The following is a 23,944-nucleotide window of genomic DNA, read 5'->3' as shown; positions in this document are numbered from 1 at the left end:
AATTTCTCACGGCCTTGCAGATGTCTGAGCTAACTTCAAGAGGTGGCTCCATCGGGTGAGGAATGGAGCACAGGTCCGCCACTGGGCAAGCCGGGGCCCCTGCGCTACGCGCCTCCTCTTTGGCCGTTAGATCAGCTTTGAGTGGTGCTTGGAGTGGTGTATTGTTAGCCAAAGTCTTGCAGATAGCTTTGTATAGTTTCATGAAGGGGGCCATTACTATTGTGACCACCAAAATCTGTGCAAAGGGATCTTGCTTAGATGGTTTCGGCTGATTAGGGGCTCTGTGCTGAGATTATCTCCTAGGCTCGTAGGGCTTAGCATTATCAGCGAGAACCGTTTTGCCTACAGGTGACTTCAAGCCTAATTCAGGTTCAGAGGGGGTTTACCCAGAGCCCAGGTGTGGTTCCGGCTCTTGAGCGGTCTCTAACCCTTCTTCATTTACAGCAGCTTCCAAGTTGCCTCCTGGTTGAGAATAAAGTGTGCTCATGACACCTAGGCCTACTGAGTCTGGTAACTGTGTCCGGAAAACCGACACTGTTGGTGCTACTCCCAATTAGAGCCACGGTTTCTCCGGACCTAGAACTTCCATCTAAGAAAGATTTAATTAACAAAGTTTGGCCTGTTGAGGCCTTGAAGAGGCGGTGAGCATATTATATTTCCCTCAGATTGTTGATCCTTAGGCCGGTCTTGTCTTTTTAAGGGGCCCCAGCCCGGAGATGGAATGTCTAGTTCGCTTCATTGGAGAAGTTTGTGGCTTTTTTTACCTCCAAAGGCCGACCATTCGAGTATGCCATTTCCTCCTGTAATGGCAGAACCGTTGGCAAAGATTGCGGAAAAATTGGGTCATCGCCTATGCTTTCTAAGAGTTCAGCATCAGTCAGGCCAAGTTCTGCTGATGTGAGGGGTACCCCAGTTGCCTCCTTCGCTGGCTAGAAGGGCCGTTTAAGTTCATTCCTTTGGCCACTATGTTTCAGCTTACTTCTCCCAGGCTTGATAGTGTTCTGGCTTATTGATTGCTGTTTAGAATCATGAGGGTCCCTCCATTTCCCTTTCAGGCGGGAAAGCGCATTCGGCTCCGAAGATGGAATATGTAGAGGGGGGTGACGTCTGATTGTTTCAATGTCATTTTAGATTGCAGACAAATGATGCCAATTCCATTGGCCAACATAACGTGCCCAGACACGTATGCAAGTCTAAAATGTCCATTACGCCACACACCTTCACTGGAACGCAAGGTATGGTCCGTAATAGGGATTTGTTATTCAGGGTTTGGGAGGTCGTAATTTTACCCTCATGTAGATTGAATTGGCCTTTTGCGGGGTCATTTGCTAGAGTCTGGATTGCATCAGCCCGAGGTGGCCCATCAAGCTGGTTATCAGGGGTACATACTAACTCAGGGCATCGAGGCCCAGAGTCTACCAGGAACTCATTAGTAACCAATGTGCCGTTCAAGACATCCTGGGCAATGACATGTTCAGTAGGTAACGCAGAAAGACCTGCTGATTGACAGCCGTTACCCGGATCCCCAGCCCGGGCCTCAACCAGCTGTGGTGCTGCATAAGAGGTCTGAGAAAGAGACTAGCCATTACTTCCCCGACCTTCATCCCCCGACTCCCCTAGGCCATTAGGGAGCTCCAGGGTGGGAGTAGATGGGATCAGGATGATGGTATCGATTTAATGTACCTTTACGTATGCCTTCCAGGCCTGCCTTGGTGGCAATCTCTGCATCTGCTGAGACCATGTTACAGGCGGCGTCTGGGTCAACAGCAAGGTATCCTGAAAGGAGTTGGAAGCTGCGGAGGCTGGTCGCGCTCTCCCCAGGAGTTCGGCAGTCCGCTGCCTCGTCACCGAACACTCTGCTCACTCCGTCGAGGGGGGTGAGTTTAAATACTCCTCCTCTTGCTGATGTTTCAATTGGCAAGGAAAACAGACTCCGATCTGTTAGCGAGGAGGGAAAGCAAAGTCAATCAGCCAACAGGATCGCAATTTGGATGAGCTGCAAATCAGTCTGCTCACTCCGCTGCCCCTTATGCAGGCCACTAAAGTATATATCACAAAGAATTTGATGAAACCGATACAAACACAAACCTCTAGTAATTCAAAGTGAAACCATGAAAATAAAAGAAACCGGATTTAATAATCGTATGAGAGTTCATAGAGGTCAATGGATCAGTTGGGAGCCATATAGAGAACCTCCATATTCTGAAAGGGGACATTCCAGGATAATCATCAGGAATGAAACCGACTTGTTTGGGTCATTATTTCTTTGAACCTACATTGGCAGATTGTTTTGTCCACATACTATAATGGTGCTGTAGACTAGCTCCATTCAGGAGTACTGATACTCACGTTTTAAAGTCCCTTATTCTAAAGGCTCCAGGACTGATGTTTTGTTTTAGCCATGCTAGACATCACTGTTCATGTTCCCTTATTAGGGTCTCCTTTTGCTGTTCTCAAATGTTTCTTGTTCTCTTTCCATTGAGGTGTTGCACCCAATCTAGGGCTCTGAGCAGACCCAGAGCTCTGCTGAAAAATTGGTCCAGAAGTCTCCAGAGGCAGTTTAATTGTCCTTTAATACTCATAAATTAACCTTCCTGTGGTAAGGTTTAGAGGGGCACTGGACCTTGGATGCAGTTTTTTGGTTTAAAGACAATGATTGTCTGAGTTGAACTTTGAAATCTCGAGTATTGTATTTCTTCAGGCTCTCAGTCAACACATTTGCTTCAATCTGCCTACACCCAGGAACTGGGCAGGTTGAGTTTGATATGTGGCGATAGGGTAGTCTGAAAGGAGCAACTTTGTGCATTTTTCCTCTTCCGGTTCATGTTTATTTCCTTAGACCTTTTAGCTTGTTCTCAATCAGGTCTCACTATTTCTTTGTGTTGATCCACTTCTTAGGCCACTGGTTGAGTGTGTCATGAGGGAGGCCTGTCGTTTCACCAATAATGTAGATTTTACTTGTACCCATAGGTTTGTCTTCTACTAAGCATCACACCCTTCAATCCTACCTTTAGAGTGACATATTTGGTTCCTTAGAGACACAGATTTGATTAAATACTTGGTCATGAATTTCTTTTATGGTGGCTACATCATCTACAGGACTGAGGGCAGGAGCCACAATCAATGGTGGAGGTCAACAAAGATGTTTTGAGGAAATTAGTCCAAATGAGTTGGCTGAAGATCTCATTCGGAGACGGAGGCTGATCAACTTGCCGTCATGCCACTCAGTTTATTGCTTGAAATTAGTCCAGTGTCTGTCTGTTTAAAGGTGCTTCCATCTCCTCACCCTTCTGGACTAGCCATCTTGTATACGAATCAGAACATCTTGATATAGCCATTTTCCCCAGGAGCTAAGAAGTCTGTTCAACTTTTGGAAATATGTTTAATATTTTCCTCTGGTTTTGCCTCCTTATTAATAGAGTATCCACAAGACTATTTTATGCATTTATGCTCCAGTATATATCCCCATTTCAGTAATTGTGTTTAGTGTTTTGAATGTATTTGGGGGCAGTTGGACTTACCTAATTTTTACCACCTTCTGCAACTTTTGTACTCCCTTTTTCAAAGGGGTTTATTTAGCTTATGTAGCATAGCTAGCCTCTGATGTCTATCATCAATACATCTTGGGCATTATTTATGGAGGTACATTTTAAAGTTTAGGGACTTTGGAGTCAGAGCTCATTAAAGCCCAAAACATAAATTTTACCACAGCTCTAAATACGGTGGGGCATGCTTAGGCTGGCACTGCCAACTGGATATAAGACACAGGCAGGGTGCCTGATACCAAATAAGTCACTGTTGAAAAGTCCTTTGCTAAGTGTTGTATCATTACCTGCTACCAACTCTTGCCACAGGCACAACTACTGTAGACTCAAAGGAGCTCTGTCCTTTGCAGCAGCAAACCTAATGCAGCATTGCTGTACCTTATACGCCCATGCAGTGGAGCACTCAGAGCAGCAGTCAGACAATCCTTCTCTGAAACTCCGTCGATATGGCATAATCTGTGCATAATTCTGTAAAGATTCGAATATGTAATGTTAACTTATGTGGTCAGCTGCCACCTGCATATGCTGCACCCCAGTGAACCTCTGAAAGATGCACGCATCATAGCATTGTGTACCGCTGCCCCTTATTCAGGCCCTTCAAGAGATTTGCATCATGATTTCACCCAAGCGCTGTTCCTATCCACCTGTCCCAGTTTGATGGTTTTATCATGTGTTATTGGTTGTATATTCAAGGCTTCACTTGGTCGGCATCTGTACGAATCTGTCTGTGGTGAGGACAGTCCCACAAGATGTTTGAAAGGATCTGGTAATATAGGCCCAAGTGGACAACCTACCATTCATTGCCCTTGCACTCCGGGTCTCAAAGTATGGGTGCCTCATGGTATGGGTGGAGGGTCCCAAAATGGACACCTAAGCCCACGTTTGTTTGATCCCGCTGTACCACTAATGAATCAATTTGGAGTTAAAAGCAATCTGTCACTCTGAAATTAATTCCAAGGTTCTTATCCAAATGGACAAAAACACTGCTATGTTCTATGAAAGAAATGAGGGCGATAACTGAATTCCACTTGTGGGCAGACTGGTCCTTTGAAATTGGGCTGGTATCCATGCCTCTTACCAGTTGGAGCCAGCATTGCGCTAGTCAAACCAATGTAGACTCCCCTTTTGCTCCTGTCCTTCACTGATGGGAATTAATTCCTCAAGTAGTATATCAATCCTCCAGTTGATTCGGAACAGTTTAAGCACTCCAGAAAACTAAAAGCACCTCTGTTTCATGGATGGGCCTGATGAGGTGTCTCTAGGGCATTGGTTTATTTTTCTGTGGGATTGTCAATGTTTTTAATACTTTCATCCTTTTCCGGGATAGGAGAATAACAAGTTCAGTATCGGCCCAATCTCATTCTGATTGCCCTCATTTGGGCCCAACAGGTTCAGGTGATGCTACCTCAACATGTGGAAAGGGGGATATTGTTAGTCACAACTTCCCACAATGTCATTAGCTCTCTGTTCTTTAAGATCTGTTCATTGATCTTGACTTGGCCAAAGTAAAATTTCAGTATTCCAGACCTCTAGAAAGAGATTTATATGCTCCCCATTATGCAGACCACCGGGTTCTGCTGCTAGGCGTTAGCCAAGGTGGTCAATCAGTTGATAAACCCTTGATAAACCAATCAATATACCAATGTACTTGATATAGAATATATATATATATATATATATATATATATATATATCAATATTTCTGAGGCTTGTGGAATCTGCTTAGATCACATGCTGTGCATAGGCCGACATCTAGTGGAAGCTGTGGAGTATTAGTTTGTTTTTCGAAACTCGAAAATGGGCGTGGACACAGGGCGTGCCAGTAATACTATCCCTAGTGTGACATCCACTGTACCCATGATCCCTCACACGTCCAGGACCCTCAGATTGTTTTTTTCCGCCATACTGGTCCGAAGAAGCTCACGGAGTTCCCTGGCCTTAGCCATAATTTTGCTAAATATCGTTATATTTCACCATTTTCTCCACCCCAATGTCGAGTCCCTGACCTTCGACACTTGACGCCGTCGGATAAGAAAAAACCGTCGAGAGCTGCACGACAGAATTGGGCCTTGGAAGGCCTCTGGCCTCGGCCCTGCAAGTAGGGAGAGTGGGGGCTGGTACATACTCTACACTCTAAATATATATAGGCTTTTTCTTATATATTCCTACACACACTAGCCCGCTGCCACATGGTGTGTATGGAGCGTACCCCTTTCCAATTCTGCCCCAAGTGCAACCGCAAGTACCCTTGGGTTGACAGACACGCCACGTGTAACCTCTGCTTGCCGAGGGACTACCCCGAGTCCAACTGCAGAGCGTGTAGTCGGTTTAAACCGAAAACCCTTAAGGACCGTTCGACCAAACGTTGGGCCCACCACGCCAGGCAACAAGAGCGGAGGGCGCCTTCAGCGATGGCAGCGACGCCGTGCTTTAGGGCGGAGAGGGCAACATGGCGTCGAGAGACAGCCAAGCTCAAGTCCCCGACCTCGGAAGGTTGTCCGGCAGGGCAGCTATGGGGAAAACTCCCGCCGACACGAGCGCTACCCACATCACTTCCACCAAATACGCGAAGTCCCACCGAGACTCGAAGCGCACATCGAGTTCTCGGAAAGAGGCACACAGGGAACGGTCCACCGAATCGGTGTCCTCTGTGCGTTCTCGATCTAGATCGCCACATGACTCCAGGCAGCCATCCACTGTTGCCAAAAGTGCTTCCCTCCCTAAGGTAACGGAGGTTCGATCGTCAGAAGATGAAGCCAACCTCTATCCTCAGGCTGCACTCCCGGAGTCGGCGTCGGCAGACCGCATGACAGCTGTTCCCGAGTCCCGACCTCCTCACTCTAGAGAATGGGACACTACCCCTGAACCTCGACGCCAGACGTCAAAAAGCTCCGAAGGAGCGAAAACACCGGGGAAACACTCTTCCACCCACGGGGATGGGGGAAAACAACAAAAGAAGCATTCTCTACCTTCTTCTACACCACAGAAGCAGTCAGACAGGTCACAGTCTTCTACTCCACAGAAACAGACAGACAAGTCTCAGAGTTCTGTCTATTTAACCAAGATCCCTGCACAAAGCCATAGGTCCAGTCAGGATAAAACGGGGAAACTCTCCCAGTAAAGAGTAATTCCCAGGTCTAAGGAATGGTCTTGTGACGACATAGACAGAGTTATGTCTAGGATGTCATCCTTGGCAGACTTCTATGCCAAGAATCCTGAGCACTTCCTCTCATATACCCTTGACGGGGCTACACCCTCAGGATCTAGGGACCCGATACCCCCAAGTAAGAAGTCCCGGGGTTGAAGCGCCAACATGGTCTTCGGACCCCTTCTGTATACAGCCCTACTCTCAATATAATGAGTAACTCTGTGCCAATTAATTTTCGGAAGTTGTACGTTTTAATCAATCAAAGGTTAAATCAGAAAAAATTGCCCTGTTGACACATGTTTCGGCTTAATAAAGCCTTTCAAAAGTGGGCTACTTTGGTGCATTTATCATTCCATTACTGATTTGTCTTTTACATATAACAAAATATACATATGTTCAAAACGTTCCCCCAATCACAATAGCCCCCCGCAAAAACATATAATCAAAAGTATTCCAATTGATATTTAAAGACAAAGCGAAAGCATAGGTAAAAAGGGATGAAAACAAACCAAAAGTAAAACATTTTGATTCAGTTTCATATACACAACAAAACAAATAGGTAAAAAATAAAAATGATACATAAGTAAATAAATGAAATGGAGAAAGAGAGAAATACAACATTGTTGGTACTGGTTGCCAAAATGCTAGTGCTATTATAATTAGCTCTGATATGTTAAACACATGTTCACTTACCCAATTGCTATTAGTTTGTCATATTAATCAAGAGCATATAATGAGCTTCCTGTATCGTTTACTCATTTTTATTTTTATCTCGCTATGTTACCGTAATGTAAGTCCATACGTTTCCTTAAAAATGCGTGAGCAGATCTCCAAATTCTTAAGTTATTCAAGTCTTTGTAATTCAATTGTACTATTGTACTGCTCTGATTAAACAAAAGATCTCAATCCTATTTGTTTCGAATCTATACGTTTTGCTTACCTCCTGCTACTAGTTCACTTGCGTTGGCGTTCCTACGGACGCCATCGCCATTTTGGAAATCCTTTTTAAAACGGTTTCCATAGTAATGCGGTGCTGTTCTCATCATTTTGTAGTCTTTATGGTCTAGATGCCATGCCACTGGTTATGCAGAATTCTTAATCTAATTAATTTTAAAGAACTGAATAGTCTCAGAATTACACGAATTAATGCTGGTTTCTGTTGATCGTCAATAATATAATATTGTGTTGTGTGTCAGACATAACTAAGTGCCATCACTGGAGCCATGGGTGCCATTTTATACTACCTAATTTGCGATGGTTTCCATGACAGCGAAGTTCCCTTTATTTATTATGCCTTTAATGAATGTCTAAGAATGTGTATTCCCCCCTTCTACCACTCCATTTGATAAGTTCTTAAGCAATTCACCTTCGTGACATTATAGTCAAATATGCAATTAAGTTCATATATTGTTGGATACTTTATATGTGATTCCAAAGTAATAATTTCCTTATTAGCTGTCTAGATTAATAGTATGGCATCATTTACACATGAATGTTTGTTCAGTCTTATCCATCACATATATTAGTACAATCATAAACCACACTCATAAAAACGATGCCATTTCAGTATCTTTGTTCAGGCCTGTTACCGTAGAGTCAAAGTAACAGATGAGCCTGGCTTCTGCTTGTCGTAAGGCTCTTAGTCTATCCCCGCCTCTTTTAGACAGAGTGACTTGTTGTAACCCAACAAATTTGATCAGTTTCTTATCGTCCATTTGGTGTGAGTTCTGCCAATGGGCCCCCAATGGTAAAGTAGGGTCTTGACTCCCTATTTTGCTGAGATGTTCTCGTATTCTTGTTCTAAGTTGTCGTTTCGTACTGCCTATATATATTTTGGTACAAACACAACAAATGCTATACACAACATAGTTAGTTCTGCAATTAATTGCTTGTTTGATTTTCACAGATTTCCCATTCCGATCCTTAAATTCTTGTGTGGCTTCACTTGCAAATGTACACATGGTACAATAGCCACATTTGCAGAATCCCATGTCTTCTTTCGTAAGCCAAGTGCGAATCTCAGGTTCTTTAATGTCCGGCAATAATGATGGGCTTATTAGAGATTTCAATGTATTCGCTCTTTTAAATATCAATGTGGGTTTCTCACCCACAAATTTATTGATATGCTCATCCAGTTTTAGTAGAAACCAATGCTTTTTCAAGGCTTTTTGAATTCTTCTATGATCTTGATTGTATTGTGTGATGAACCCTACTTCTGTTGGTTCTGTTTTAAGGAGTTTGCTCTTTTTCATCGAGGGGGTCTTCCTGTTTTAGGGTTTTGGTTTTTTCATAGGCCTTCTTGACACTTGACCCTGGATATCCTCTATTCAAAAAAGGTGTTTTCAATAGTTTGCATTCCTGCTCAAAACTCTTTTGTTCTTGACAATTATGTCTTGCTCGTACGTATTCACCTAATGGTAAATTCATAAGTCGTTTTCTTATGACAACTCGTCGCATGTAAAATGGAATTCACTTCTGTTGGTTTCCTGAATGTCTGTGTTGTAAGATGATGATTATTGACGCTTATTGTGAGATCTAAGAAATATATTTCCCTAGGATTACAGGCTCCTACGAATTCTATTTCAAAGTGATTTTGATTCAATCTGTTGGTAATCAAGCAAATCCGTCTACTGGTACATCCCAAATGAGCAAAATATCGTCTATGTATCTTTTCCACAATTTAATTCTTTTTAACGGTAAAGGCTTGATACCGGCAACTTCGAGGAATTGCGACATCATGAGGGAAGTGTAATCCTCAGATTATGTTAAAAAGATTTATCACAATAAAACCAAAAGAGATATTAAGGAGTCACCCACGTGACCGGCTGTAGAAAGATAACATAATAGATACTTTCTATCAGGCGGTAACAAAAGAATTTCATCAGATTTCAAAGCAATGTAACAAAGATGGGACTCACCTAAAGTACAACAAGGACAATCTAACACCTGGACAAAAAAGAGCGCTGAAGGAATTATCAATGGACACATCGATCGTCATCAAGGAGGCGGTTAAGGGGGAAACATTGTGATCATGAATAGGGAAGATTATTTGAGTATGGCAGGAACAAGAGTTTTGAGCAGGAATGCAAACTATTGAAAACACGTTTTTTGAATAGAGGATATCCAGGGTCAAGTGTCAAGAAGGCCTATGAAAAAACCAAAAGCCTAAAACAGGAAGACACCTTGATGAAAAAGAGCAAACTCCTTAACACAGAACGAACAGAAGTAAGGTTCATCACACAATACAACCAAGATCATAGAAGAATTCAAAACGCCTTAAAGCATTGGTATCTACTAAAACTGGATGAGCATATCAATAAATTTGTGGGTGAGAAACCAACATTGATATTTAAAAGAGCGAATACATTGAAATCTCTAATAAGCCCATCATTATTGCCGGACATTAAAGAACCTGAGATTCGCACTTGGCTTACGAAAAAAGACACGGGATTCCGCAAATGTGGATATTGTACCATGTGTACATTTGCAAGTGAAGCCACACAAGAATTTAAGGATCGGAATGGGACATCTGTGAAAATCAAACAAGCAATTATAAGCAGAACTAAATATGTTGTGTATAGCATTTGTTGTGTTTGTACCAAAATATATATAGGCAGTACGAAACGAGAACTTAGAACAAGAATACGAGAACATCTCAGCAAAATAGGGAGTCAAGACCCTACTTTACCATTGGCGGCCCATTGGCAGAACTCACACCAAATGGACGATAAGAAACTGATCAAATTTGTTGGGTTACAACAAGTCACTCTGTCTAAAAGAGGCGGGGATAGACTAAGAGCCTTACGACAAGCAGAAGTCTGGCTCATCTGTTACTTTGACTCTACGGTAACAGGCCTGAATAAAGATACTGAAATGGCATTGTTTTTATGAGTGTGGTTTATGATTGTACTAATATATGTGATGGATAAGACTGAACAAACATTAATGTTTAAATGATGCAATACGATTAATGTAGACAGCTAATAAGGAAATTATTACTTTGGAATCACATATAAAGTATTTAACAATATATGAACTTAATTGCATATTTGACTATAATGTCACGAAGGTGAATTGCTTAAGAACTTATCAAATGGAGTGGTAGAAGGGGGAATACACATTCTTAGACATTCACTAAAGGGATAATAAATAAAGGGAACTTCGCCGTCATGGAAACCATCGCAAATTAGGTAGTATAAAATGGCACCCATGGCTCCAGGGACGGCACTTAGTTACGTCTGACACACAACGCAACATTATATTATTGACAATCAACAGAAACCAGCATTCATTCATGTAATTCTGATACTATTCAGTTCTTTAAAATTAATTGGATTAAGAATTCCGCATAACCAGTAGCATGGCATCTAGACCATAAAGACTACAAAATGACGAGAAGAGCACCGCGTTACTATGGAAACCGCTTTAAAAAGGATTTCCAAAATGGCGACGGCGTCCGTAGGAACGCCAACGCAAGTGAACTAGTAGCAGGAGGTAAGCAAAACGTATAGATTCGAAACAAATAGGATTGAGATCTTTTGTTTAATCAGAGCAGTACAATAGTACAATTGAATTACAAAGACTTGAATAACTGTTAAGAATTTGGAGATCTGCTCACGCATTTTTAAGGAAACGTATGGACTTGCATTACGGTAACATAGCGAGATAAAAATAAAAATGAGTAAACGATACAGGAAGCTCATTATATGGTCTTGATTAATATTGAAGTAGGAGTAGATACTTATCTTTCTGAAATGAATACAGTGGATTAAGCAGACCAATTATATGTAATTGACAGAGAAGGAGCTTGGGATAGAACCCAATTAAATCGAAGCAGAACAACTTAATCCGTGGACAAACTAATAGCAATTGGGTAAGTGAACATGTGGTTAAGAACATATCAGAGCGAATTATAATAGCACTAGCATTTTGGCAACCAGTACTAACAATGTTGTATTTCTCTTTCTCCATTTCGTTTATTTACTTATGTATCATTTTTATTTTTTACCTATTTGTTTTGTTGTGTATATGAAACTGAATCAAAATGTTTTACTTTTGGTTTGTTTTCATCCCTTTTTACCTACGCTTTCGCTTTTTTGTGTGTTGCACAATGTATTTGCACAAATGTGATTTTCTTTTATGACCTATACAATCCTCCCCATTACCAACCCCGAATCTGTCTTTAAATATCAATTGGAATACTTGAATACTTTTGATTATATGTTTTTGCGGGGGGGTATTGTGATTGGGGGAACGTTTTGAACATATGTATATTTTGTTATATGTAAAAGACAAATCAGTAATGGAATAATAAATGCACCAAAGTAGCCCACTTTTGAAAAAGGCTTTATTAAGCCGAAACACGTGTCAACAGGGCAATTTTTTCTGATTTAACCTTTGATTGATTTAAAACGTACAACTTCCGAAAATTAATTGGCGCAGAGTCAGAGTTATTTCTTCATCCAATGCATTTTTAACGTTCTAGGCTTGATACCGGCAACTCCGAGGAATTGCGACATCATGAGGGAAGTGTAATCCTCCGATTATGTTAACAAGATTTATCACAATAAAACCAAAAGAGATATTAAGGAGTCGCCCACGTGACCAGCTGTAGAAAGTGAAAGCCAATATTATATCTCAATATAATGAGGATCCACCCTTTATTGAGGATCCAGATTTGGGCACGTTGGGAGACCAAACTGGGACGGGCTACTATGGGGATGACGAGGACCAAGAGGAGGACGAGGACGACCTAGAAACCTACAGGGTATATTCCCCAGTAGACAACCCCCGGTTACCGACTCCCCTGTCGACAACCAACCTCTCCTGAATGAAGTTTTGTCCAGAGCGGCAGAACATTTCCACATTGACACCCAGGGAACACAGGAAGAGAGGGACTTTGCCGAGGGATTAGTAGGAGAAAGGAGACCTGTTGTCCAGGCCATCCCTATCCTCAAATCTATACAAAGAAGAATAGAACCTTCCCTTGTAAATCCTAACATCACCAGGGCGGAAAGAATTCGGAATATACTGCTGCAACCCCAGGATCGAAAAACTATTCAGGGCAGCCCAATCAGACCCGCTGTACATAAGGGGGCATCTGAAACCGGCTCCCTAGTAGTTACAAACACCCGAAAGAGCGCTGGAACGCCCCTATCATCATCTGATGCTCCTCCCGACAAGGAGAGCAAAAAGATTTATGGTTTGGGTAGGAAAGTAGCCTCCACTTCCGCCTACCTGGCAAAGATTGCCAATTCCACCACCCTACTGGCAAGTTACAACTGCCACCAGTGGGAAGAAGTCGCGGCACTTATCGACTCCGCCCCAGAACCCTTAAAAAGCCAGTTGGCACGGGTTGCGTCGGAGGGAAGAGCCGTGTCCGGTTGCATCTTAAAAGCAACCTTTGATGCTGAGGATAATGCTGGCAGATTGATAGCAGAGAGCACTGTTATCAAAAGACATGCTTGGTTACGGCAATCTGGGTTCAAACCCGAGACCCAAGCATCGTTAATGGACAAACCAGTGGAGCCGGATCTACTGTTTGGCAAGGTGGTAGAGGACGCGTTAAAAAATGCCAAGGATGAGTACGAGACTCTCAAATCCCTGGGCCAATTAACTGTCATGATGCCTACCTCCAAGGAGCCAGGTCCGACCAAGCAACCCCAGAGGCAGGCATCATTCCCCCCCAGGGAAGTGCCAGCGGGCCCAAGCTGGGGCCCTTTGGACACAGTCCTGGCGCCTTAGGCGCCAGGCTCATGTTGGACCCCTGTCCTGGCGCCTTAGGCGCCAGGCTCATAAAGCTAGACATGTGTTCAAGTGTTTTAATGTGCACTTAACTGATGCAGACCATGCTGCTACATCCAGGCCCTCTTGAGGCCTGAATGGAACTACTTTACCTGTGGGACTACTTTCCACCTGGGTGTGGTCGGGGAAGGATACATACCTGGAACTTCTTCCAAAGCTATTTAAACCACGCCCGATCAGCAACTCACGCTTCGCGGCGTTCTGCTCCTCGCAGCTGGACGCTCACCGTGTCAGCTCCTGCATCTGGACTTCAGCCACGCCTGTCAGCATCTTGGGTCGCCTGCAAAGGGAGATAAGAGAGAATTGGAGAGAAAGAAGACCTTACCTGCTAAAGCTGCATCACGGAGACATCACACCGACGATCCTGAAAGGGAAGACATCATTTTAAAAGCATTTCGCTTCGATCGCTGCAGTGCTGCATTTCACTCACCTTTCCTGGGCGCCTCCATCTTCAGCAGCAATCATCCGGATCCGCACCCTCTTCCCAGAGCCTAGAGAGAAAGACCGGAAAACAAGGTGAGAAGGAAGGGAAATAGGAAAAGCTCAGTTTCCTTCTAAGACTTACCTGTTGGGTCATTCCCATTTCATTTCGGGTCCTGCCGCTTCCTGGCATTCCGGACCCCGGCCCCTATGGGGAAAAAGACATAAGCATTAGCGCTTGCTGCAATAAGACAATGAACATTATTATTAAGCTTGAACTTTTGAACTTGCAACAGAACTCTTACAGCGCCTCACCTGAATAGTCAAGCTTATTTTGAACTCCCATCAAACCTCAATCCAGTGAAGTAACTGGGTTTCAACGCGCCCCTGCATCAGAAGCAGGATGGAGAATTCATCCTTCCAGACCCTAAGGTGAGACTTCACAGGGAATCGTGGAAGAGTATCGTGGAGGGTTGGAAGGGAGTGGGAGGCTTGAGCATTATTCCGTCAGTAGGTAATATGCCCTTTTCACGCACAGGGGAATATTCCTGCGAGCCAGAAAAGCCAGAGTAGAGGGGCCCTTCCTGTCCATCTTCAGAGTCCTGCGCTTCACCATTGAAGAAGCATCAGCACTCGAAGCCAGACCTGCGCCTCTGTGGGAATCAGGTGAGCGTGACATTAACCAACAAACCCCCGAATCAAAGAGGGAATGGCAATTTCAGTTGCCCACGCGCCCTAAATTCCCAGAGAGGCTCCAACTATTCCCAGGGGCAGGGTACACCATGGAACAACAACCAGCAGTCTACCCAGTGTTATTGCAGGGGGGTAACAAAAGAGGACGTGGTAAGGGTAGAGGCAGCCCCAGTAGAGGCGGCGGCACACCTCCCCCAAAACAGTGATGTTCCGTTCAGGGTCCCTTCTCACGCATCCCCAGTAGGGGGACACATTTCCAACTTCACCCAAGCTTGGGAAGGGATTACATCAGACATATGGGTGCTGCCACAGTGTCCGCAGGATACTGCATAGAACTGTTAGAGCGTCCCCAAAACCACCCTCCACGATAAAAAGAACACTCATTGGACCACCAGAAGATCCTCCTCGAAGAGATCGCCAATCTTCTAGCAAAGGACACGATAGAACTCGTCCCGGGACACCAGGTAAACAAGGGTATTTATTCAACTTACTTCCTTGTGCCAAAAAAAATTTGGCAGTGCGCCCAGTATTGGTTTTATGGCCTGCAAACAAGTATGTCAAGCCCCAGAAATGTCTCATGACTACTCTCCAAGAGGTAATCCCCCTCCTACAAAAGGGGTACTACATGGCAACATTGGACATGAAAGATGCCTATTTTCATATTTCCATGTTCCCAGCGCACAGAAGATACTTGCGCTTCAAGGTGGACAGTAAGCACTACCAGTTCAAGGTACTGCCCTTCGGGATAGCCTCGGCTTCAAGGGTATTCACCAAGGTACTGGCGGCGGCACACCTACGCAGGGAGGCAATCCCAGTGTACCCTTATCTGGACTACTGGCTCATCACGGGGGAGACCCCAGTAATTTGCTGAACAAACATTCAAAGAACGATCGACCTCCTCTTCGAATTAGGTTTCTCCATAAACGAGAAAAAGTCAGGTCTGGTGCCAAGCACCTCCAAACAGTTCCTAGGAGCTGTCCTAAACACACAAGAGGGGTTGGCCTTTCCATCAGAGGAAAGAATTCAGAATATACTGCTGCAAATTCCGCAATATCAGGCCGGTCGCCAAATAACGGTATGCGAAGCAATGCGTTTGCTGGGCATGATGGCGTCATGTATTTACCTGGTCCCCCACGCGCGCCTGCGCATGTTGTCCCATGCAGGAATGGTTGGCGAAACAGTGGTCTCAGGCAAGTGGTCAGTGGGACGATCTAGTGGTCATTTCGCCAACACTTGTACAAATCCTTCACTGGTGGACAAGAGAAAATCTGTCCAAGGGGAAACACTTTTCCGATCCCGAGATACAGGCGGTAGTCACAACGGACGCATGCCTGTCAGGGTGGGGAGCACACCATCTCCACCACACAGCTCAGGGTCTCTGGTCTCACTCAGTAGCGAAGAATCATATCAACCTGCTAGAGCTTCTGGCAGTATTCAGAGCGCTTCAAGCGTTCGAGCCCTACCTGTTGAACCTGTCAGTGCAGATCCAGACGGACAGCACTACAGCTATGTTTTACCTGAACAAGCAAGGAGGGACTCATTCGCCAAATCTGTCCAAGCTTGTCCAGAAAATTTGGATATGGGCACTCAGACGGAACACTTTCCTGTCATCTCAACATGTTCCAGGGGATCTCAATTCTCTGGCGGACGCTTTGAGCAGAGATCCCCTCCCAGAGGCACACGAATGGTGTCTACACAGAGAAATCATAGAAGATATCTTCTCTCAGTGGGGTTTCCCCACTATAGACCTATTCGCCACAAGCGAAAACACAGTGCCCAGGATTCGCATCCAGGTTCCCCAACCAGGCTCCCAGGGATGTTTGCCTACGCTTTTCCACCAACACCTCATCAGGAAGGTGGTCAACAAGATGAACAGAGAATCAATGACGCTCATCCTAGTTGCTCCCATGTGGGGGGAGACAACCGTGGTTCCCACACTTACGCAGACCAGTAGTGTGCGAACCCATCAAACTCCCGGGCTGGTACAACCTACTGTCCCAGCACCAGGGTCAGAAAGTGCATCCTCAACCCAACTCTATGAACCTGGCAGCATGGCTCCTTAGGTCATAGATTTTGGATATCTCAATTTGCCGTAGAGATGTATGGACATCCTAAGAGAATCTAGGAAGCCAAACACGAGGCACTGCTACTTTGACAAATGGAAAAGATTTGTAATCTGGTGCCAGAATAAACGAATCAACCCAGTTGATTGCACTCCTACCACAATTGTCACATACATGCTCCACCTGCTGGACGCAGGGTTGGTTTTTAACTCACTGAAGGTACACCTGGCAGCTCTGTCAGCATACACCACCTCCCATAACAAGGTGTCGTGGTGGAAAGTACCAGTGGTTAAAGCCTTCATGGAAGGAGTAAAGAGACTTCACCCTCCAATTTCAAACCCACCACCAGGATGGGACCTTAACGTGGTGCTATCTAAACTCATGGGCCCCCCATTCGAGCCCATGCATAAAAGCAGCCTCAAACACCTGACTTATAAGACGGCCTTTTTAGTAGCAATTACATCTATAAGAAGGGTCAGTGAAATTCAGGCTCTGTCAGTGCAGGATCCTTTCTTTACATTTCATAAAGATAAACTGGTTTTACGTACACACCCTAGGTTCTCACCTAAGTTTATTTATAAATTCCACGTGAACCAGTCCATCGAGCTTCCGGCTTTCTTCCAAGACCCACAAAGCTCGACTGAGGTGAAACTACACACCCTATACGTGCGTAGGGCGGTCCTATATTATGTAAAAGAAAACAGACCAGCTGTTTGTCTCTGTAGCTACAGGCAAAGAGGGAGATCGTGTCTCTAAAGGTGCCATCTCTAAGTGGATTGTTAAATGTATCCAGCTGTGTTACTCCCTTTCTGAAAAACTTTGCCTTTCACACCAAGAGCCCACTCTACAAGAGGCATTGGGGCCACTCTGGCTTTCATTGCAAATGTACCCCTTAACACCATTTGCAAGGCAGCTACTTGGAGCTCTATTCACACTTTTACTCAGCACCTACTGCATTGACACCCATTCCAAGACAGATACTCAAGTGGGACAAGCGGTTCTAAGACATTTATTTGCTCATGACCCTTCACACATCCCACCTTCTTCTAACACTGCTCACTAATCTATGCACAGCATGTGATCTAACCAGATTCCACAAGCCTCAGAAGGGATACATTACTCACCGTAATCAATCGTATCTCTGATGCTTGTATCTGCTTAGATTCACATGCGACCCACCCTTCATCCCCTCTGAGAGAAGGCGCATGGATGCTTGTAGTCTTATCTATCTGCTTGGATTATCTGTACTCGCGCTACTCCTCATGCTACCTCATGTCAGAAAAAATACAATCTGAGGGTCCTGGACGCGTGAGGGATCATGGATACAGTGGACGTCACACTAGGGATAGTATTACTGGCACGCCCTGTGTCGACGCCCATTTTCGAGTTTCGAAAAACAAACTAATACGCCGCAGCTTCCACTAGATGTCGGCCTATGCACAGCATGTGAATCTAAGCAGATGCAAGCATCAGAAATACGATTACGGTGAGTAATGTATCCCATATACCAATATACTTGATATACCAATTGTTCTCCAGCATGGGGTCTGGCATGGATTTACATGCTCATGAATATTCCCCGTCGTCAGGCCGGGAATCCTCGGTAAAGAAAAAAAATCATTATCAGTTTCGTTTAGTTCCTGATCTGTCTTTCTTAGTAGTAACCAATCACTGATCTCTGGTTCATACTGTCCCCAGCCAATGACTGCCCTCCACCTAAGCCCCTCCCCTGGCAGCCATCCTCCGATTTTTACCGCACGTTCAAGTGTTGGGAGTCCTCGTGTTTTAGCTCTCAAGCGTTTACTGCGTTTTCGTGCTTTTTCAGGAGAATTTTCTCATTTTTTCAGTTAATCGAGCCTCAAGCTCCACCGTTTCTACTTCCGATAACGGGGACCCGTTTCGGAATTCTTCTACGCCCCTCAAGGGTGAAGTTTTCATCGAGTTACGCTTCTTGGAAGATTCCGGAAGATCTGTGGCCTACCTCAACGGACATGGCCCAGGACAAGGGTAGCTCGACACCCAGATCCAAGCTGTTCATGAGCTGCCCAGGATGCAGATTGCAAAATGTTTTCAAGGAGGACGAGCATTCGAGATGTCTCTACTGTCTTCATGAGGACAAGACGCACGTGGAGAAGGACTGTGCGTTCTGCAAGAACCTGTCGGAACGGACCAAGCAAGATCGTCGTTCCCGCCTCGCCGCCTGGCTGGAGAAGGGCACAGCAGGTGAGAAGGCAAAGAAAAAGTCTGAGTGGTCTTCGAAGTCCTGTGAGGGTGCCCTGGCGACGGGGGCCCAACAGAAGGCCAAGCACCGCGAGTCTGTGGGCACCGGGAGTGCCGAAATGTCGGCTCCTCGGCTGCCAGGCAGGGCGAGACTTCCCCGGCACGATCAACCACGAGCCAGCGCTCTGGTTCGGGGAAGAGGAAGTCCGAGAACCCGGGTAAGCTTCTGGAGAGGCCCTGGTCGATCTCGAAGGAAGCCGAGGGGGAGCTAGGCGATGACCCTCCCCCAAAGCGAAGGCCCAGGACGCACCTAAGGTGGTGAGGGCCTTGATCCACCCGGCAGAGGCCTCTATCGAGGTTGTTGCAGCGGCCCTGGCGAAGCCGGCAGAGGCTATGCCAGTGGATGCGGCCTCGGGGCCCAGAGTTTCCCTGCCGCCACGGAGGGAATCCTCTTTCCAGACCATCGTTAATACCCCGGCGGAAAAGGGGGGGGTGGCCATTACGGACTCGGATTCAGCCTCCGAGGAGGATCCGGTGGAAACCGTGAAAGGCCTCAACGAGAGGTTCATAGGCCTCAACGAGAGGTTCAAGAAGGTTCGATCCCAGGGGGAGGTTCCCTCTGATGTGATCGAAGATAGCGACGATGGCGAAGACAAGGGCCCAGTGGAGCAGCCATCCCGTCTGTCGCAGCCATTACCCGAGCCCCAGGATAGCTCGGCAGCCATTTTGTTGGCAATCCAATCCTTATGTACTGAGATAAGGTTGAGGTTACCACAGACCCCGAAGGAGGATCCAGAACCAGGCCCGTTGGGAAGCCCTCCGAACAAGCAGAGGAGAGTCCACCCCGCTCTGCCCTTCGTGCCCGCGAGGCCTGTGGACCCATCATCCCCCTCGCCGGACCCCCGGGAGGATACGGCGAAGGGGACGGACGACGGCGGCGGCGATGACACAACGGATGGCTCAAGGCAACGGACTTTCGCCAGGACGTCCAGACCAGAGTTTTGGACATGCCGTTCGACGGCAACAACCTGTTTGGAAAGACAGTGGATGAGCCCCTCCAGGCCATCAAGACAGACACGGAAACAGCCCGAGTCTGGAGGGATCCAGCGGCGGCTCTTCTACTTACCGCCAGGCGGCCACTCCTCGTCCCAGGAGGCCTACAGAGGCCGCGGCAAGCAAGGAGGGTCTCGCCGCCGTCGGCAAGGAGGCCAAGGCGGCAAGGCCTCTTCCAAGCAGGACTGAACCAGCTGTAGCGTCGGGCCCCCACCAAAGCACCCCAGTGGGAGGCCGGCTGACGAAGTTCGTCAGCGTGTGGGAGTCCATCTCCACTGACCGTTGGGTGCCGAACACCCTGGACCGCGGACGCTCGCTGGAATTTTAAAAGAAGTGTCCTCGCATTCCTCCCGTGGCCAGGAAGGAGAATCACGTCCCTCAACTGCTGTTGGAGGTAAGGGCGATGCTCAAGAAGGATGCCATCGAGCTCGTCCCCAAGAGGCTCCGGAGTATACTCAAGATACTTCCTCATCAGAAAGAAGACAGGCGGTTGGCGCCCCATCCTGAACCTGCGTCGTTTGAACAAGTACATCAAGGCACAGAAATTGAGGATGGTCACCCTCCAGCACGTGCTGGGACAGCTGGAGGAGGGCGACTTCCTATCGTCACTGGACCTGGAGGATGCTTACTTCCACATCCCCATTCTAAAAGGACAGAGTTTCTCAGATTCGTAGTCCAGGGGCGGGCGTCACTACCAATTCATTGCCCTGCCGTTCGGATTAAAGTCAGCACCCAGGGTGTTCACCAAGTGCCTCGCACCTGTGGCGGCGCGGCTGCGCCTGCAAGGGATCCACGTCTACCCCTACCTGGACGACTGGCTAATCCGTGCAAGGTCAAGAGAACTCGCCGTCGAACACACAGTGAGGACCGTCCGCCTGCTCACGGAGTTGGGATTCGCCATCAACTACCCGAAATCCCATCTGGTCCCGTCACAGGTGGCACTGTTTCTGGGAGCGAAGCTCGATACAGTGAAGCGATTGGCTTCTCCGTCGGAAGAAAGGACGAAGGCCATTTTGGGCAAGGTGCAGCGCCTGTTGGCCACGGATGTGGCCAGAGTGAGGTCCATCAAGTCCCTCCTCGGGATGATGTCCTCCTGCATCTATCTTGTGCCCCTTTGCAGACTTCGGATGCGTCCGCTACAAGAGTTCCTCAACACCCGCTGGATTCAAGCGGCGGGCAGCTTCGAAGACAGGATCCTGCTCGACGATGAGTTCCGTCAGGCGATTGTATGGTGGGGTGCCCGTGCGCACCTCGCGGCACGCATGGACTTTCAGACCCCAGCGTATCGGGAGACGGTAACGATGGACGCCTCCCTGGAGGGATGGGAGGCCCACACCGGAGTTCTCCACGCAAGAGGCCTCTGGCTCCCAGAGGAGAGGTCTCTTCACATCAAATCCTGGAGCTACGAGCTGTGTTCTGGGGGCTCAAATCGTTCCTTCCGTCCCTCAAGGACAAAGTGGTGAGGATCTTCACCGACAACACCACCACGATGTTCTACAATTGGAAGCAGGGAGGCACCAGATCCCCAGCCCTATCCAAGGAGGCCCAGGATCTGTGGCACTGGGCCGTCGCCCAGGGGATGTTGCTGGTTCCCTTCCACCTGGCAGGAATAAAAAACACCATTGCCGACTCACTCAGCAGGGAGCTGCGCTCGTGCCACGAGTGGGAACTCGCCAGGACCAGGTGGATCGGCTCTTTCGACGGTGGGGCAAACCCCAGATCAACCTGTTCGCGACGGCGACAAACTCCAAGTGCCAGAGGTTCGCCAGCAGGTTCGCACAACCGAGGAGCATGGGCGATGCTTTCTCGTTCCTTTGGGACGGCCTGTTCCTGTACGCGTTGCCGTTGCTGCTCCGTCTCATCAACCAGCTCAAGAGGTCCAGGTGCAGGATGATCCTCGTCGCACCGGCGTGGCAGAGACAGATCTGGTTTCCGGACCTTCTGGACTTGTCGGCATCCCCACCTATCAAGCTGGCGACGGACACGGATCTTCTCTCCAGAGAAGGAGGCGCCATTCTTCATCATGACCCGGAGTCGCTGAACTTGCAGGCTTGGTTCCTGCAGCACTAGAGTTTGGAGGGTACGATATCCCAGCTGACTGCAGAGAGGTTCTTGCAAAAGCCAGGGCGTCCTCAACTCTCAAATGCTATGGACATAAGTGGAAGAGGTTCTCTGTCTGGTGCCGTGCATAGAAGATTAACTGTCTGCGGATTACGGCCCCTCAAGTATTGCTGTACCTACTGTCGCTGGCCAAAGCTGGACTGGCTCACGCCTCCATCAAGATACATCTGGCTGCCATTTCCCAATACACCAGAACTTCTGGACGGGCGTCCTTGTAGTGTCATCGCCTTGTGATTGAATTCATGAAGGGACTATTCCGATCGTCCCCGCCAGTGAGGGCCCCTGCCACGGCGTGGGAGCTAAACGTGGTGCTGACCATGCTCATGGGTGCCCCATTCGAGCCTATGCATTCGGCGCCGTTGAAGTTCCTGTCTTGGAAGACAGCATTTCTTGTGGCCATCACCTCCGCACGACGAGTGGGAGAGATCCAGGCCCTATCTTGCAAGCCTCCATACTTGACTTTTCATGACACAAGGGTGGTGCTGAGGACGCACCCCTCCTTTATGCCCAAGGTGCCGTCAGACTTCCACCTCAACGAGCCCTTGGTGTTGCCAGTTTTCTTCCCGTCGCCGGCCGAGAGGACTTTGCACTCACTGGATGTGGCTAGAGCACTGAAGTTCTACGTGGACCCCACAGAGTTTTCGGAAGACATCACAGCTGTTTGTGAACTTTGGACCTGTGAATCAGGGGAAGGCTCTCTCGAAGGCTTCCATTTCCAGATGGCTCTCCGGCTGCATCATGCACTGTCATTGGTTGGCAAACCGACAGCTGCCCGGACGTCCGAGAGCCCATTCGACCAGTGCAATCGCTGCTACCACGGCATTCCTGTCTGGTGTGCCCCTGCTGGACATCTGCAGGGCTGCTACGTGGAGGTCGACGCACACCTTCACAAGATTCTACTGCGTCGATTGGGACTCCAGGGTCGGCCAAGCAGTGCTGCGCAACCTGTTCGCTTAAGGTGAGCCTGGTGAGGAGGTAAGAGATGCTTAATGTTGAGTTGTTGTATTGCTTAATGTTGAGCCTGTTGCCACCTCCCGTGGTTGTGCATGTGTATACTGCTATGTATTCTTATATTCATGAGCATGTGAATCGATGCCAGACCCCATGCTGGAGAAGGAACAAGTTACTTAGCTGTAACTGTTGTTCTCCAGCATGGGTCTGGCATGGATTCACATGCGAACCCTCCCTCCTACCCCTCTGCGGCTCTTCACTTGGTCATACTGCCACTTCACGTGCTACCAAATCTGAGGATGGCTGCCAGGGGAGGGGCTTAGGGAGAGGGCAGTCATTGGCTGGGGGCAGTATGACCCAGAGATCAGTGGTTGGTTACTACTAAGACGGACAGATCAGAAACGAAACTGATACTGATTTTTTCTTTACCGAGGATTCCCGGCCCTACGACAGGGAAGATTCATGAGCATGTGAATCCATGCCAGACCCATGCTGGAGAACAGTTGCAGGTAAGTAACTTGTTCCATATACCCTTGATTATTATGTATGTACATTCGACCCGTGCTCAAAACTGTTTCTATATATGCTCTGTATGTAACTCTGCACAAGTTGCGCCCTGATGCCTCCGGGCTCGATGGTGTGTGTTACTAATAAAACAAATACAAAGTTATAATGTTCATTTGTGTGGTTTTGTTGGTCCCGTTCTGAGCCAATATTAAGCGTTCTGAGCCAATAATAAGATTGTTTTTCTTGTTCCATCTTTCTTTTCTTGGTCCCACCTCATTATTTCTGCTTCCAGAAACAAATGATCAAGAGGCCTACTGAAAGAATTGTTATCTTTTTCCAGCTGTTAATAATACCTACCAAGTCTGTTTTGATGGTGTTGGTCAGTAAGCCTTTTGAGACCTATGGATTGTTTATGGAAA

At 47.0% G+C, this 23,944-nt stretch overlaps 1 protein-coding gene across 1 annotated transcript in view; it reads left to right on the top strand.

Moving 5' to 3' along the window:
* CDK8 (cyclin dependent kinase 8) overlaps positions 1–23,944 on the top strand; it is a 679,675-nt gene that overhangs the window by 528,085 nt on the left and 127,646 nt on the right. The gene's annotated exons all lie outside the window — the stretch shown is intronic.

This window comes from Ambystoma mexicanum, chromosome 7q (genome assembly GCF_040938575.1).
Source record: "Ambystoma mexicanum isolate Mex_15411 chromosome 7q, UKY_AmexF1_1, whole genome shotgun sequence".
NCBI classification, from domain to species: domain Eukaryota; kingdom Metazoa; phylum Chordata; class Amphibia; order Caudata; family Ambystomatidae; genus Ambystoma; species Ambystoma mexicanum.
Note: the sequence above shows the minus strand (reverse complement) of the source record. Positions and strands in the feature narration are given on the sequence as shown.